Here is an 18,781-nt window from a genome sequence, read left to right as displayed (position 1 = left end):
AGGGATCAGGTGGCAACCCCAGTGGAAACCCATACTACAAGCGCTCCGCCCTCTCGGACATGATTCCTGTTTCTTATGGGTACTCCTTCATATACTGCTGCACCTTTGTATAATGCCCACGTGAACCTTTGGGTTCATATATATGTGTAACTCTGGCTCTGATACTAGCCAGTGCCTCCCCAGCCATTTACCTCATCGCACATCACTGAGAAACATAGAAACATTTGAAGGCAAATAAGAGCCACGTGGCCAATCTAGTCTGCCCATGTACATTCATTTTACCCATTAGGGTTCATTTTTTTCAGGAGCCAATTAACCAGTATATTTTTAGATTGTGGAAGGAAACCATAGTACCCAGAGGAAGCCGACGCAATATACAGACTCCACACAGCTGGGGCTATGGTGATGTGAGGCAGTAATGCCAACCAATACACCATCCGTTATTCCAAGACTTTTGTGAGATCAAGAACTTAATATTTGCGGTCCTTAATTGGTATATATGTGTGCGTGTGTGTATATATGGGCATTTGAATAATAAAAAAAATAAGATTTTAAACCTACCGGTAAATTTATTTCTCCTAGCCCGTAGAGGATGCTGGGGACTCCGTAAGGACCATGGGGTATAGACGGGCTCCGCAGGAGATAGGGCACCTAAAAAGAACTTTTACTATGGGTGTGCACTGGCTCCTCCCTCTATACCCCTCCTCCAGACCTCAGTTAGAGAACTGTGCCCAGAGGAGATGGACAATACAAGGCAGGATTTAGAAATCCAAGGGCAAGATTCATACCAGCCCACACCAATCATACCATGTAACATGGATCATACATAACCAGTTAACCGTATGAACAATAACAGTAACGGTCCAAGACCAATTTCAACTGTAACAGAACCCTTATGTAAGCAACAACTATATACAAGTCTTGCAGAGTTTCCGCACTGGGACGGGCGCCCAGCATCCTCTACGGACTAGGAGAAATAGATTTACCGGTAGGTTTAAATTCTTTTCTCTTACGTCCTAGAGGATGCTGGGGACTCCGTAAGGACCATGGGGTTTATACCAAAGCATCCAATCGGGCAGGAGAGTGCGTATGACTCTGCAGCACCGACTGAGCAAACGCTAGGTCCTCATCAGCCAGGGTATCAAACTTGTAGAATTTAGCAAAAGTGTTTGACCCCGACCAAGTCGCCGCTCGGCAAAGCTGTAATGCCGAGACGCCTCGGGCAGCCGCCCAAGAAGAACCCACCTTCCTACTGGAATAGGCCTTAACCGAATTTGGTACCGGCAATCCAGCCGTAGAATGAGCTTGCTGAATCGTATTACAGATCCAGCGAGCAATAGTCTGCTTCGAAGCAGGTGCGTCAATCTTATTAGTAGCATACAGGACAATCAGAGCCTCTGTTTTCCTAATTCTAGCCGTCCTGGCTACATAAATCTTTAAGGCCCTGACTACGTCCAGGGATCTGGAATCCTCCAGGTCACTTGTAGCCACAGGCACCACAATAGGTTGATTCATATGGAATGAAGAAACCACTTTAGGCAAAAATTGCGGACGTGTCCTCAATTCAGCTCGATCCACATGAAAAATCAAGTAGGGGCTCTTGTGACAAAGCCGCCAATTCTGACACTCGCCTTGCTGATGCTAAGGCCAACAACATGACCATCTTCCAGGTAAGAAATTTCAACTCTACCTTGTTAAGCGGTTCAAACCAGTGTGATTTTAGGAACTGCAATACCACGTTCAGGTCCCATGGTGCCACTGGAGGCACAAAAGGGGGCTGGATGTGCAGCACTCCCTTTACAAACGTCTGGATTTCTGGAAGAGAAGCCAATTCCTTCTGAAAGAAAATCGAGAGGGCCGAAATGTGAACCTTAACAGAGCCTAATTTCAGACCCATATCCACTCCTGTCTGTAGGAAGTGGAGAAAACGACCCAGATGAAAATCTTCCGTAGGTGCATTCTTGGTCTCACACGAAGACACATACTTTCGCCAGATACGGTGATAGTGCTTTACCGTCACCTCCTTCCTAGCCTTTATTAAAGTAGGGATGACCTCTTCCGGAATCCCCTTTTTCGCTAGGATTCGGCGTTCAACCGCCATGCCGTCAAACGTAACCGCGGTAAGTCTTGAAATACACAGGGCCCCTGTTGCAACAGGTCTTCCCTCAGAGGAAGAGGCCAGGGATCTCCTGTGAGCATCTCTTGTAGATCCGAGTACCAGGCCCTTCGAGGCCAGTCTGGGACAACGAGTATCGACTGTACTCTTCTTCGTCTTATGATCCTCAACACTTTTGTGATGAGAGGAAGAGGAGGAAACACGTAGACCGATTTGAAAACCCACGGTGTTACCAGAGCGTCTACTGCTACTGCCTGAGGGTCCCGAGACCTGGCACAATACCTCCGAAGCTTTTTGTTGAGGCGTGACGCCATCATGTCTATTTGAGGAGTTCCCCAAAGACGCGTTACGTCTGCAAAGACTTCTTGATGAAGTCCCCACTCTCCTGGATGGAGATCGTGTCTGCTGAGGAAGTCTGCTTCCCAGTTGTCCACTCCCGGAATGAAGACAGCCGACTGAGCGCTTACGTGATTTTCCGCCCAGCGAAGAATCCTGGTGGCTTCCGTCATCGCGACTCTGCTTCTTGTCCCGCCTTGGCGGTTCACATGAGCCACTGCTGTGACATTGTCTGATTGAATCAGAACCGGTAGGTTTCGAAGAAGACTCTCCGCTTGTCGAAGGCCGTTGTAAATGGCCCTGAGTTCCAACACATTGATGTGTAGACAGGACTCCTGGTCTGACCACAGTCCCTGAAAATTTCTTCCTTGTGTGACTGCTCCCCATCCTCGGAGGCTCGCGTCCGTGGTAACCAGGATCCAATCCTGAATTCCGAATGTAAGTGCAGCTGGGACCCGGACCACTTGTCCAGAAGGTCCCATTGAAAAGTCCTTGCATGGAACCTTCCGAAGGGAATGGCCTCGTAGGCCGCCACCATTTTTCCCAGAACTCGAGTGCATTGGTGAACTGACACCCTTTTCGTTTTTAGCAGGTCTCTGACCATGTTCTGGATGTCCTGGGCTTTCTCCAGTGGGAGAAAGACCTTCATTTGTTCCGTATCCAGTATCATACCTAGGAATGTTAGTCGAGTTGTTGGAATCAACTGTGACTTTGGTAGATTTAGAATCCAACCGTGTTGCTGGAGCACTCTCAGAGAGAGCGCCACACTGCTCAGCAATTTCTCTCTGGATCTCGCTTTTATTAGGAGATCGTCCAAGTATGGGATAATTGTGACTCCATGCTTGCGCAGGACCACCATCATTTCTGCCATTATCTTGGTGAAAATCCTCGGGGCCGTGGAAAGCCCAAACGGCAACGTTTGAAATTGGTAATGACAATCCTGTACAGCGAATCTCAGGTATTCCTGATGGGGGGAATATATGGGGACATTAAGGTACGCATCCTTTATGTCCAGAGACACCATAAACTCCCCCTCCTCCATATTGGCTATTATCGCTCTGAGTGATTCCATTTTGAATTTGAATCTTTTTATGTACAGGTTTAGGGATTTCAGATTCAAAATAGGTCTGACCGAACCGTCCGGTTTCGGGACCACAAATCAGGATTTTGGTACTTACCGATAAATCCCTTTCTCCGATTCCACAGGGGCCACTGGAGTGTAGTTACAATGGGGAAATAGTAGGTAGTAATTGGGAGCTGGCACTTTAAAAATTCTCACACTGTGGCTAGCTCCTCCCCTACTATCTCCCCTCCAAGCCAGTCTACGTAAAACTGTGCCCGAGGAGAGCTGTAATAACCAAACCGTAAGGTAGAGGAGGTTAGCGACGCCCTGTAAACCAGGCGAACACAAACTAAACCTGGAACAGAACCTGACAAAAACCAGGCTAGCCTGAACTCAACAAGCAGTCATATGGTGATCTGCAAACCGTTAAGCAAAAAACCAGGAGGAACAGCGCTGGGCGGGCGTCCAGTGGCCCCTGTGGAATCGGAGAAAGGGATTTATCGGTAAGTACCAAAATCCTGATTTCTCCTTCATCCACTAGGGGCCACTGGAGTGTAGTTACAATGGGGACGTCCCAGAGCTCCCAAAACGGGTGGGAGAGCGCTGAGAGTCCTGTAAAAACTGCTCGGCCAAACAGTGATGCAGAGGCCGTAAAAGTGTCTAACTTGTAGAATTTGACAAAACGAATGTCGGTTTGACCAAGTAGCCGCCCGACAAAATATTCATGGAGACCCCGCGGGCAGCTGCCCACGAAGGTCTTACAATGCGCGTAAAGTGCGCTGAAATGGAAAACGGAGGCTCCCTAGTAACCGCCAAGAAGACTGTCTGATGGTCAGATGTATCCAACTGCCCAGCGTATGCTGGGACCCCGGCTATTTAGTACGGGAGCATCGTACAGAACAAAGAAGAAAAACACTTCATCGAATAGCCTGAGACCTCTGTAGAGAGAGTTGGCGAGCCCTGACAACATTCAGAGAGGACTGAAAAACACTAGTGTCAGATTTATATGAAAAATGGACATCCCCTCTGGAAGAAACGACCGCTGAGGCCGAAGCACAGCCAGGGGAGTTGCCAATAGAGTACTCCCTGAAAAAGAGGCCGAACTTACGGCCGCTAGGCTAATCTCATTTGGAAGAAAAGCGAAAAAGGCAGAGACCTAAAATTCCGGTCAGTGTGGTTTGAAGCGCAGCGGAGCTAAACCTCCCAGAGAAACCAAAGATGAATGGTAACTGGAAGAAGGGGGAAAAACCCCTTTTATCCTTATTATGTCCCATAAAGTTTTCCAAAAGTGGCAAAAGCGAGAAGAGGTAACAGACTTCTGAAATCGGGGCCCAGTAGGCCTAACCGAACTAGGGAACTCCTCCCTTCTGAGGTCTCGTGAACAGTCACACGGGTAAACGAAACCAGTGTAAGATTGAACAAGGAGAAAAAAAGGAGCCTGTTGAAGTAGACAGTCCAGTCGAGGTAGGAGCCAAGGCTCCTCTACTGACAACAGGCGTATCTGTATCTTCAAGTCATGCGTGGCCCAACCAGCGCCACCGAGAGGACTAGCACGCATAATCCCCTCCTGTGTTACTGAACATGAGGTAGAAATAGAAAAGGAGGCAGGATAGAATAACCAGAAAACTCCCCGGAGCCCTGAGGGCCTCCTCGCCTACTGCCGCCAGAGCTCACGTCCGAGAGTAATAAAGGGTTAAAGAGTCAGTCAGAACGCCCTGAGGTCGATCCGAAATCTCCGCCCACAGCGGACCAGCTGACAAAACTCCGGGGAATGTTCCCTCACCCAGGAGTCTGACCTGGTGGCTTGATCTGGAAAGAAGATTGTTGTCCCCCGCTCAGAGAGGAATGGAGGCGACCACTCATTGCGTCGCAACTTGACTGAAGGTATAGAGTATCTGGTGCCGAGGAATGAAAAATCCTCTGACGGACCGTGTTGAGAAACGTCTATGCGGAGCATAAATTGGATCTGTGTCGAATCAGAAGCTCCTGGATCCTCCGGATATTCAGAAGCCACCTAATGTACAGAATGGGATAGTAGCAGTAAATTGTCCCATTAGGGAACCAACGTCACCCACTGCCCTTGAAAAAGAGTTATTCTGTGATCTTCCTAAACTCTGTGGGAGCGGAAGAGAGAAGAGGAAAGGACTGACAGTGAAAATGAGAATCCTGTAATGCGAATCTGAGAAAAGCCTGTCCAACGGAAATCAGTAAACAGGCATCTCTGAAGACAAGGGACACGTAAAACTCCCTTTCTTGACTAAAAGGATTGTAAGGCCAGAATAGGCCTGTCCGAGCCACTTGGCTTCGGAACGTGAAAAGAAAACAAAGGCCTGAGAACTGTCCTAATTCAAATGATATGTGAAAAACAGGGATCAACACCCTTTGCGGTTAGAAACCTATGGAGCGCAGCCTGCAGTATGACTCTCTTGTCATCGTAAATCGGCCGACCCATGCCGAGGGACTCCTGAGACGGTTGTAACCGCCCAAGCCTTCTCCCATCGACCTGCGCCTACCCTGGGACCCTCCAGGTGGTAGGAAAGTCTGTGTAATGGGTGTATAGGATGACATAAAATCAGACTGGACCGAGGATGTTGAACCTCTGCTTCAGCCTTTTTACCCTGAGAACCCCTGGCGACGAAGATATCACCCGTGTGGAGTCGAAAGCCTGAAAGGGCACGGAAAAATCTAAAGGAAAGACCAGTAAAGGTCTGTCTTGGAGCTGGGGCAGTAGTAGGAGAAAGCAAAGTGGACTTACCTCCAATGGTTCAAGAAATCCTGCAGAAAGTTCCTTCCCCAGAACCATCTGCCCCGTAGGATTTCATGTTCACCTGTCACTGTCGTAGCCCCAGAGGTCGTCGGGTTAAGACAGCCCAAGCGAAGATGCAGGGTCCGAGTCTGCAGACGTGGAGACCTCCAAAGAACATAAAGCAGAATCGTGATTCTGACCTGTACCAAAGTATCAATTGATCCTGATGCGAAGCATCCTGTAACCTAGAGGACAATTGTTCCCCAACCTACCTGCTCCGGACACGGTAGAACCGCGCTGCCGCATATGTCGATGGATCCCTGAGCAAGGTTGCCTCAGGAAAACGGCGGCTTGATGGACCGGCGATACACCGAGGTGTATACCCTAGAGAGGTTCTGATACCATCTCCTGCCATCTGCGGGGAAAGGATAGGAAAACAAACATTGTTTGATACCTGATATTGTGTATTCGGGTGTCTGTCGGCCGCCTACAGGAGCCTGCCCAGCTCATCCGAAACTGGACCAGTCGCTGTCATTTCGTCATTGGCGTGGAACCCTGATGGACTTGACGTGTCCGCCTCCTTTACCTGCAGTATCAGATGAACTGCTGTATAATGCACCTGTATATTCTGAGACACTGGTTCAGATCCACAGAAAACAGACATCAGTAATGCATGGAATGTTAGCAAGGTTCCTTTTGGAAAGGTGAAATGACGTACAAGGTCTCTGGTTAACAGTGACATTACCTGCATAATCTGAGCTGTTCAAACAGGAGTGTCCTGCAGGTGCGTGGAGGGCTAAGCAGATGGCTCCGCCGCATACTTCACACCTAAGAGGGAATTCTTTGACTATCCCAGGTGAGACAAACGAAAGGAGAAAAGGTGGGTTAAATAAACAGAGCCCTACGTAAGGTCTGCACTATAATGTGTAGTGACCGACACGATTAAAATAAACTTTCTGGAGCAGCGGAGACCTGAACCAGTAACACTGCGCTGTGGGACAGGAGTCTTAGCCCTAGGCTATAGGAGCTCTCCTTAAAGTTTTGTTTGGATTCAAACCCCTGTTCAGATACCCGCTACTAGCGTATTGAGCCACAGCGCTATTTGTCTGATGCCTTACACACATTCCCCAATTACAAATAGCATTAGTAACTAGTGACACCAATGAATAATAAAGGGAAGGCAACACCCCGCCCTGTATTTAGTGTACCGCTAATTAAGGTGCACCAGATGTTTCTCGGAGGTTCCGCTGGCTTTTCAAAATGGTGACCAGCCTGTGAGAAAAGATGGGGGAAAATGTTATGTGGCAAGGTGGGGTATTCTGTTATTAGAAAACATTGCGGAAGTGTTTGTTTTATCCCCTATATCTGGTATTTTATGGATATATCTATATACCAGGGCTGGCCAAACCAGTCCTCGAGATCTACCAACAGTACACATTTTCCAGACCACCTAGCTGGTGCACAGGTGTAGTCATTACTAATTAAGATGTGTTGCATTCATTCCTAACTGACAATTCTACAGGTCTCCAGGAGGCCTGGAAAACATGAACTGTTGGTAGATCTCGAGGACCGGTTTGGCCAGCCCTGCTATATACATACCCACACGCACTTAAATATATATATATATATATATATATATATGGCAGAAGTGGACCGGCACTCCTCCTGATGGCCACTCGTGACCCTGGTGCCTCCTGGTAACAACGTCGGCTTATTTATTCACGTTTTGAATACAACTTTTGCATGTTTACAAAACCCTGAGTGCCGCTGTCATCTTTATTGGGATACTATATATATATATATATATATATATATACACAAACATAACTATATATGTATATATACACACACACCACCGTGAAACCAACCGGGTAGATAAATACTGTCTATGTGAACCCAATAGGGTAGATAAATACTGTGTATTTGTAGGTAAATAAATACTGCACAGTAGATTTTTAAATTATTAATGAGCTGAGTCCCAGCTACTGTAATAGAGCAGGTTCCCTGATTTGCATGTAGGGAAATGCCGGGTAGAGGACTCTACTGCAGGGAGGAATGTAGCTATATTTCAGCAGCATGAAGTATGGAAAAGCTAAAAACCCCAGAGACAAGGTCTGTTGCCTAGCGACAGTGAGACCTGGGAGCCCGCTGAGTAAAGCGGGTTATAAGCCTTTACTCACCCCTCCTTGCAAAGAAATCCTCCCTGCACAGCCAGGAGAGGAATGAGCCTTCAGTGTGAGACTGACATACCCACACACACTGGAGCGGCGTGCTGCAGCGGCGCGGGGAGCGTAGAGAGCCCGCCGTACAGAGCGGGAGTTAGCTCCGCCCCCCCTGCCTCGGCGTGCCAATGTATCCCCCGGCCGCCTTGCTGCGGTCGGGGTGCGGGTAAATGTAACCCCCGCCTGCCTGTTTGCTGCTGCCGGGGAGCGCCTGTATATTGTAATATATGCTGCGGCCGGGGAGCGGTGTGTAACCCCCCCGGCCGCCTGTATGCAGCTGAGAGTCTGAGCCCGCCGGACGGAGCGGGAGTTAGCTCCGCCCCTCTGTTCCGGCGCCACTTTTAAATTTAAAAACCCGCTATGTATTACCCGGCTGCCTGTAAGCTTGTATGCTGCGGCCAGGTAGTGTAAATGTATCACCCGGCTGCCTGTCTGCTGCAGCCGGGGATTGAAGAGCGCTGAGCCCGCTTACAGAGCAGGCTGAAGCTCCGCCCCCCACATAATGGCGCCAAGTTCAAACCAGTAAGTGCGCCCTCTCTTCTGCTGATGCACTGCAGCGTTATAAGGGGGTTAGTAAATCATCCTTCAGTGAGATTCAAACACTGGTTGCGCCTTTGCTAGATGTAGGGGATAGGTTATGCAGGACACAACACAGTAAAGACCATCACATCTAAGAGTCTCACTCTGCACATATTATGTAAAATCACACATCAGTCTGGAGGGGGGGAGATTGTACTCACCGCTGTCCTTCTGATGGAGTGGCCCCGACACGCGCCGCACGCAGCGGTGTCCGGCCGGAATCTTCTGTGATGGAGTGGCCCCGACACGCGCCGCACGCAGCGGTGTCCGACCATTTTTGATACTCACCGCTGCCATGCTGCCGGAATCTTCTGCTGGATGGAGTGGCCCCTACACGCGCCGCACGCAGCGGTGTCCGCCAACTCAGGAGAGCTCAGTGTCTCCCTCAGCCGGGGCCCATCCCGAGCCGCACGCAGCTGCGATGGGACCCCGCCGGCAGCTCCCGCGGTGCAGACTGGCAGTGGCAGAGCTGCCAGTCCGTGCGTGTGTGTGAAGAAAAATAAAATAATAAAGAAAAAATTTCTTCAGCTAAACCCAAGTGAACCAGCTCACCTCGGGCACTAAACTAAGACTGGCTTGGAGGGGAGATAGTAGGGGAGGAGCTAGCCACAGTGTGAGAATTTTTAAAGTGCCAGCTCCCAATTACTACCTACTATTTCCCCATTGTAACTACACTCCAGTGGCCCCTAGTGGATGAAGGAGAAATAGGGTTGAGTAGTAACCTCTTCCCTGCTGGTTCAGGGGAACCCTGATTAATACTTACTGTAGACACAGCGTTTGAATTGCAGCTAAGACTACATCCCGTTCCGATGTGGAAGCTGGTAGGGCCGATTTGAAAAATCGGCGCGGGGGCACCTCCTCGAATTCCAGTTTGTAACCCTGGGAAACTATTTCCAACACCCAAGGATTCAGGCCTGAGCTGACCCAGGCCTGGCTGAAAAGTCAAAGACGTGCCCCCACCGGTGCGGACTCCCTCAGGGGAGCCCCAGCGTCATGCTGTGGGCTTTGGAGTAGCCGGGGAGGACTTTTGTTCCTGGGCACCTGCCGAAGCAGGTGCTCTTTTGCCTCTGCCCTTACCTCTGGCGAGGAAGGAGGATCCCCGACCTCTTCTGGACTTGTGCGACCGAAAGGACTGCATCTGATAGGGTGGTACTTTCTTTTGCTGTTGGCAAATAAATGGTAAAAAGTTTGATTTACCTGCTGTAGCTGTGGAAACCAGGTCCGTCAGCCCATCCCCAAACAATACATCTCCCTTATAGGGTAGAACTTCCATATGTTTTTTGGAATCTGCATCACCCGTCCATTGGCGAGTCCATAAGGATCTTCTCGCAGAGATAGACATGGCATTGGCCCTAGAAGCCAGCAAACCAATGTCCCTTTGAGCATCCCTCATAAATAAGACTGCGTCTTTAATATGGGCTAGAGTTAAGAATATAGTATCCTTATCCATCTTATCAAAATCAGCTGTCAGCTCATCTGTCCAAGCTGAAATCGCGCTACACACCCATGCCGACGCAATTGTCGGTCTATGGACTGCTCCAGTATGAGAATAAATACACTTTAAGGTAGTCTCTTGCCTGCGATCTGCAGGGTCTCCAAGGGCAGCTGTATCAGGAGACGGTAGCGCCACTTTCTTGGACAAGCGCGTCAGGGCCTTGTCCACAGTGGGAGGTGATTCCCAACGCTCCCTGTCCTGTTTAGGGAAGGGGTATGCCATATAAATTCTTTTGGGTATCTGCGGTCTCTTTTCCGGAGTCTCCCAAGCTTTTTCAAAGAAATCATTTAGTTCATGAGATGTGGGAAAATTTATAATTTGTTTCTTTCCCTTAAACATGTGCACCCTTGTGTCGGGGATCGAGGGTTAATCCGCAATATGCAACACATCCCTTATTGCCACAATCATACACTGAATGCTTTTTGTCACCCTAGGGTGCAATATCACTTCGTCATAGTCGACGAATCAGAGTCCGTGTCGGTAGTAGTGTCTTGTGTTAAGGGACGTTTTTGAGACCCCGACGGGCCCTGTGAGTCGGTCCAATCCGAGGATTGACCCCCTGATGTCCCCCCTAATTCAGCCTTATCAAGCCTCTTATGTAAGGATGCCACACTTGCATTCAACATATGCCACATGTCCATCCATTCCTGAGTCGGCACAACCGATAGGGACACACCACTCATTTGCTCCACCTCCTCCTTGGAAAAGCCTTCCGCTTCAGACATGTCGACACCACGTACCGACACCCCACACACACAGGGATTAACCTATAAGGGGACAAAACCCCAACCAGGCCCTTAGGAGAGACAAAGAGAGAGTATGCCAGCACACACCCAGTGCTTAGTAACACTGGAAAAATATGACCACATAGCGCTTTTATATATAAAATGACCAGATTCCCACTCACTGCGCTCAAAATGCCCCCCTCCTCTTTTTTCCAGCCTGAATGTTCAGCAGGGGAGAGACCAGGGAGCCAGCGTTTTCCTCATGCAGCTTCTGTGGAGAAAATGGCGCTGGTTAGTGCTGGGGATCAAGCTCCGCCCACCCGACGGCGGGCTTCGGTCACGGTGATTTTTTTTATAGAAAATGGCGGGGGATCGTAGAATTACTGCCCAGCAGCCTAATCTACCTTGTCAGTGCCCAAATGTGAGGTTTATTGCTGCCCAGGGCGCCCCCCCCTGCGCCCTGCACCCTTCAGTGCTGCTCTGTGTGTGTGAATGGGAGCAATGGCGCACAGCTTACCGCTGCGCACCTTACCTCATGAAGATCTGATGTCTTCTGCCTTCTCATACTCACCCGGCTTCTATCTTCGGCATCTGTGAGGAGGACGGCGGCGCGGCTCCGGGACGAACCCCAGGGTGAGACCTGTGTTCCGACTCCCTCTGGAGCTAATGGTGTCCAGTAGCCTTAGAAACAGAGCCCAACCGTTAAGCCAGCCCTGCTTCTCTCCCCTCAGTCCCACGATGCAGGGAGCCTGTTGCCAACAGGACTCCCAGAAAATAAAAAACCTAACAAAATTCTTTTTCAACAGAAAACTCTGGAGAACTCTCTGCAGTGCACCCATTCTCCTCTGGGCACAAGATCTAACTGAGGTCTGGAGGAGGGGCATAGAGGGAGGAGCCAGTGCACACCCATAGTCAAAGTTCTTTTTAGATGCCCTATCTCCTGCGGAGCCCGTCTATACCCCGTGGTCCTTACGGAGTCCCCAGCATCCTCTAGGACGTAAGAGAAAAAATAATCATATGTATTATGACATCACAATTTGTCATGTCAGTATTATGACATCACAACTTGTCATGTCAGTACTGCTATAAGCCCACCCTCCCAGAGGTCTCATTGCTGATCTGATCAGGACAGCGATTATGATTCTACGGATTGTATACTGTTAGAATTCTAACAACCTTTGATATTCTGTGCAAGTAACATTATTTTATATGTGTTTTGTAGCCAGATAGAGCACGGCGGATTACTAATGTTTCTGTGTATAGACACCACCTTTTCCTGGGATAAAAATATTTTGAAGTTTGTCCCAGGAATATTCCTGCCCCTTGTGTATTACTGAATCTCCGCATTATTCGCTCTGTAGTCCTGCGGAGAGCAGAATAGTAAATTAGAAACCACAGTTTTATGTTCTGTGTTTGTATATTGTGGAAGATAGTGAAGGCCTGTTACAGAAACTGAGTGTTTAAATTACATGTAAGAGGTGAAGGCATTCCCTATTATCTGCACAGCAAGTTTTTCGTTGTAAAATGTTTATTTTGTCCACATCCAGAGGTGGTTATAGTAAGCAGTATTTTAGGAGAAAAACAAATGACTGAAGTGAATGGCCCATAGCTGATATTAGTGTAATTAGGCCAGTAATTGGGCATACACCTTAAACTGCGCTTGCCGTACATATAATCATAAGCGTAAAAAGCAAAATGCTGTAACAGAGGACAATACATTGTGATGATGTGTAATGATCCCATGTGAGTTAATTTACAGCATACTTGCCTACCAGAAATGGTGATTTACACCCCGCAGCCAAGCCATGCCTGGGCCTCCTGGTCTCTTCTGCTAATTCCCCTTTTCCTTTTCTTCCATCACTCCTCCTCGTTTAAGGTCTAATTCCTAGTAACAAAGCAAACAAGAGTAACGTCACACATGGGCAAACTATGCTGCAATGCAGTGGGTGCAAATATATGTAAATACTGCCTGCTACTGCATAGCCAATAAACACTTGATATCCTTATACTGTATATACTCTGCACTGTATGTGTATTGTAAAGAAAATGTAATGTACATACTGTAACACAAGTATATATTTCTGTATAAACACACACACTAACCAATTACTTGTATTTCCAGTCCTTGCAATTCTTCATTTGCTCTATGGCGAAATTCCTGAAGTGGAAGATCTGAATGTAAGTAATTTTGTTTATTTACATGTTAAAATATTCCTCAGTTTTGTCTTGTGTGATTCACAACGTCATTCATGCTGTATAGAAACTATTTTAGTCATTAGTGCTCATATACAGTGATTACTATTACAGGTTGAGTATCCCTTATCCAAAATTCAAAATCCCATATTTTGGGGTCCCCTAATGAGATAATGACATATAAATTATATATTATGTGTATATATAGATATATTATATAGATATATAAAATAATATATATGTATATGTGTCATTATCTCAGTAGGGGAACCAAAAATGTGTGACTGTATAACCCTTTCAGACCGCCAGCTTGTAACCCGGGTTATTGCACATGAGCGCACATAATCTAGGTTGCTGTGTGCGGTCTGAAAGGGACCAGTTAGAATAATCCGGGTCATCCTGGTAGTGACCAGGGTTGAACTCGTGTTCAACCCGGAACGCTATGCGGTGTGAACGGGTAAGCTGTGTCGATGCAACCAGTTACCCATTTACTGTATGGGCACAGGCGGCGTTTGGAGATCATCTGATCTCCAAGCGGCGTCACCGGAATGCGTCACCGGTGACGTCACCAACCTGGCATATTGCCGGGTTGGGGACTCAGTCTGAAGGAGTCTCTTGCAAGGTCGCACCCGTGAAGTACCCATGTACGGCTCCAGGGTACGACCGTGCAATGCGGTGTGAAAGGGGTATTAGCTGTAGCTGTCTCACTGCTTAATACTTCTTTATCACTTCTTAATACTTCTTTATCTTCTATACTATAGCTGCCACATATACCAACAGGAATAAAAGTGTAGCCTAAGTATTAGGCTAACAAATGTAAATATGTATGATTGAAACACAATATATAAGTGTCCCTTGTTAGGGGGAGGGGATTGAGACATATGGGGGAGATGAGAAAAGAGGATTTTGGTACTTACCGATAAATCCATTTCTCTGAATCCTCTAGGGGACACTGGAGCATCCTTATACATTAGGGGTGTGAAGCTTGCAACCGGAGGTGTGGCACAATGTAAAATTAGCATTGTCTGCACAGCCGGCTCCTCCCCGTTCACATCCCTTCTCCCTCAGTTTGGAAAATTTGACTGAGAGAATAGGACATTATACTAGACCACTTGGCGAGGAACCGAACCGTACAACATATCAAACAGCAGTCAAGAAACTCTTAACTGAAGAACTAACGCTGTTTGCACGACTTGTTTACACAAAAACTATTAACACAGCAGGTCGACAGCACCGAGGCGGGCGTCCAGTGTCCCCTAGAGGATTCAGAGAAATGGATTTATCGGTAAGTACCAAAATCCTCTTTTCTCTTTCATCCACTAGGGGACACTGGAGCATCCTTATACATTAGGGGACGTCCCAAAGTTATCCCCCAGGGAGGGAGTGCTGTCTGCGGCCTGCAAAACTAAACGACCAAACTTAGAGACGCCGGACGCAAAGGTATCAAACCAGTAACATTCCACAACCGTGTGGGCTGAAGACCACGCTGCCACTCTGCCAAGCTGAGTAATGGGAACACCACTGGTAGTCACTCATGAGGCACCCACTGATCTGGTGGTATGAGCACCCGCCTGACTAGAAACTGTGTTCTACAGGAAATATAAGCTTGCCGAATCGCAAGTCTAACTCGTCTAGACAAAGACTGCATAGATTGGTCAACCCTTCCTTGGCCCATCATAAAGAACAAACAAATGTTCCGACTTTCTGAAAAGACGATGTAACCTGCACGTATACCCCTAAATGCTCGGACAACATCCAAGGCCATGTCCTCATCTGTGAGACTCTAGGAAGATGGGACCACCATTGACCGGTTTACGTGAACCCTTGAAACAACCTTAGGAAGGAAATCCTCTCTGTTACGGAATCCCGCCCTAACCTCATGAAAATTAACAGGGGACTTATACACGATAAGGCTCCTAACTCCGAAACCCACCTGGCCTCAGCCAAGGTAGGCAAGAATGTGACCTTCCAAGAGAAATAATTCAGGTCCGTCTTGCTAACGGCTCAAAATTTGGAGATTTCAAAAATTCCTACCTCAAATCTAAGTCCCCCGACGCAGCTGGAGGACGAAAAGGGGGTTGTATCCTCAGAATCCCATTAAAAAGGCTTGAACCAACCTCTGTTGAAATAGAATGGAGAGAGCCGAAATTTGAACCTTTAGAACGCCCCGTCTTAGTTCTACCCCTAGACCGGCCTGAAGGAGAAGTAGACGTCTGAATAAGTGGAAGTTCGTCAAATTCCACCCTCCAAATTAGGAAGAAGTGCATGGCTGTGACCAGCTTCCTAGCGACAATCATCTTAGGAATGGCCGCTCTTGGTATCAGTCTGTAGCTTAAGATCCGTATTTCAATAGCCCCGCCTGCAAAGGCAGTCTGTGTAGGTCTGGCGTTGGAAACGTTTCTGAGATAAAGGGTCCTCTCACTGAGGCAACCGTCAAGGATCTTCCGTAGTAACCCTTGCAGGTTTGAGTGACACCTCCTGTGGGGTCCATTTGGTGCAATTAGAATCGTCCACATTCGTTCTCGTTTCACCCCTTTTAGAAACCTGGGTATGAGTGGTAAAGGTGGAAAAATGTGAACCGTCTTGTAACACCAAGGAAGTGTTAATGCGTCCACTCCTTCTGCTGCTGGATCTCTTGTCCAGCAGATGGTTTTGCCGAGACACCATTAGGTCGATTTGAGGTAGACCCCATCTCCTCACCACCATGTCGAAAATCCATGGATGTAGGCACCAGTCCCTTAACGCCCTCCTGCTCACTGATCCCCTTTGACGGTTTATGTAAGCTAACATCGTGACATTGTACGACTGTATCTTTAAGTGTTGACCCATGCCTAGGTCTTTGGTTACAAGAGGCGTGTTGGAAGCCGCACTTATCTTGAGAATGTTCATGGCATCCACCTGCCTGAAACTGATGTCCCTCCAGGACAGCAGTCCCGCCACTGAGACTGGCCTCTGTTGTTAGGATTCTCCAATCCCAAATGCCAATATATTGTCTGTTGCGAGATTATTGCGCAACGACTACCACTTTAAGGAGGGTCGTGATCACTGAGGTTCATCTGGAATAGGCGGGAATGAAGTCTGTCTTACTAGAGTTTCGAAAGACGCCACCATCGTCTCGAGAAGGTGCCCCAGAGGTGTAGAGAAAATCGTTTGTGACCTCAACACCTGAGCCACTTATCTCTGCAGGTCCTTGATCTTATTCTCTTGTAGGAATACTCTCAATTGTACCGTGTCCACAATGAGACCAAGGAATTGAATCCGTTGAGTTGACCTGAGGTTGGATTTGTGGAAATTTACAATCCACCAATGTGAAATGAGAAATAGATGAGATGTCTTAACATCCTCGATCAACTGTTCCCGAGAGGCTACTCTGATTAGTAGATCGTCTAAATAAGGTTTAATAGTGCCCCTCAACAGTCTCAATTCTGCAACTCTGATCGACATGATAATCGTAAAGCTTAGTGGGGCCGATGATCAGCCGAACGACAAGGCCCCGAAGCGGTAGTGATCCTTTACCTGTGAACCTTAAGCAATCCTGATGAGGGGCTCAGATCGGGATATGTAGATATGCATTATGGTCATGTATATCATGAATACGCCTTGTTTTAAGTCTGCAATGACAGACTGGATTGATTCCATCCGGAATTTATAGACTCTTAGAACTGGTTTAAAACTGTTAAATTGAGTATCGGTCTGACTGTCTCAACTGGGTATGTCATGACACAAAGATTGGTAAAGAAAACCCGTTCGTCTGAGATGTGGGAACTGTAATAATGACCACTGACGGAAGCAAAATTATTATTATTTTTTTCTTTCTTTCTGAGGTCACTGTACCCCAGGGAGATTAGGTCATTTATCCAAAGTTCTGATGAGGTTTTGGGCCAGATGTCCCGAAAACCTTCCAGACGTGCGCTCCCCCATGGGGACCCCAGGTGAACTGGGAGGCCGTCACGCTATGGTTGTGTCAGCAGGCTGATCCTGCTTTCTGTTTGTTGTCTGTGAGCGGCCACTACCTCTGCCCCCATGTACTTGTGTACCGAAACCTCTTCATCGGGCTCGAAAGGACTGTGATCTAAATTAATCACGCGCTAGTCCCGAATAACCTCTCCTAATCTGTGGAGCGGCTCCGTATAAAGAGAAGGAAAGAGGGTGGACTTCCCTGTTATAGCCTGCGAAATCCACTTGACCAAATCTGAAACGAAAAGCATGCCCCCCGAAAGGGGATGGATTCTACCGTCTGCTTGGTGTCAGAGTCTCCTTGCCAGTGTCTGAACCATAAAATCCGTCTAGCCGAATCTGGCCGATGAAGAGGTGTGTGATGCTACACTGCTAATATCCATTGATGCTTGACACATATTAGCAGATTCTCGAATACCACTTCAGTAGCCTGTACACTACGTCCAGACCATGCTCTCATTGTCTTGATGACCCAAGCACAGATGATCGTAAATTTCTGTGCTGCACCTGCTGTCATAAAAATCGACTTTAAAGCTGCGCCAAACTTACGATCTGAGGCATCCTTTAAAGTCGTAACATTAGGAATTGGTAAGATTGTCTTCCTTGACAACCTTCCTAGGGAAGCCTCCTTACTGGAGGATTCTCCCCCTTATCCATTACACTCCTAGGTAGGGGATAAGTTACGTGAAAACTTTTTTTTCTTTCTTTTTTTTTTTGGACTTGAAAGAGTTTTCCAGGTCGTTTCCAAGCCTCCTGCATTTGAGATTGGAGGGATTTAGGAACGGGAAACACTGAACGTGGCTTTTGGGATTCGAACAATTCGAATTCTTGTGGCTTCTTTAGTTCTTGTATCTTAAAGTGTAAGATCTTCTTTACCGCTTCATTTAAAGCCTCCAGACCTGAGTTTGCCGTGTCCTCTTTTTGGAAAATCGGCGTCTAGGTTAGATTAAATTAACTCACCTTCCTCTGTATCAAAAAGAAGACCCTCGTCCTTCTATAATTCCTGTATAATAGGAAGAGGTCTGTTAACTGCCTTGCGCACATTCGTTTTTGTATGTGCGGGCGGCGCTAACTTGATGAGAAATTCCGTCATCATCGTAGAGAATCCCGCAGCCCATTCTGATTGTGCTTGCGTGATTAGCCCTCTCCTTGGGGAGTCTATTTGCGAGGTTTTCTTCCCATGACCTAGCGAGGGCACTGTTCCCAGGTGGAGCGTCCTTGCTACGCAGGAGTCGCACACCCTGGCGCTGCCAACCCGCGTGCTGTTTGTTACACGTCGGACGAACGTAACAGGTCTTGGAAGTCTTGGTTGTTTAAACCCCCTACCAGGGTATCACACAGTGCTTTCC

The 18,781-nt window shown here is 47.7% G+C and overlaps 1 long non-coding RNA gene across 2 annotated transcripts in view; it reads right to left on the bottom strand.

The window, feature by feature from the left end:
- LOC134969396 (uncharacterized) overlaps positions 1 to 18,781 on the bottom strand; it is a 348,300-nt gene that overhangs the window by 119,161 nt on the left and 210,358 nt on the right. For both annotated transcript variants that reach the window (XR_010189470.1, XR_010189471.1), the window contains exons 3-4: positions 13,386 to 13,440; positions 13,055 to 13,167 (exon numbers count right to left, since the gene is read on the bottom strand). This is a non-coding gene — a long non-coding RNA (uncharacterized LOC134969396). The remainder of the gene's footprint in view (positions 1 to 13,054; positions 13,168 to 13,385; positions 13,441 to 18,781) is intronic.

The sequence above is a fragment of the Pseudophryne corroboree genome, chromosome 11 (assembly GCF_028390025.1).
Source record: "Pseudophryne corroboree isolate aPseCor3 chromosome 11, aPseCor3.hap2, whole genome shotgun sequence".
Classification (NCBI taxonomy): Eukaryota; Metazoa; Chordata; class Amphibia; order Anura; family Myobatrachidae; genus Pseudophryne; species Pseudophryne corroboree.
Note: the sequence above shows the minus strand (reverse complement) of the source record. Positions and strands in the feature narration are given on the sequence as shown.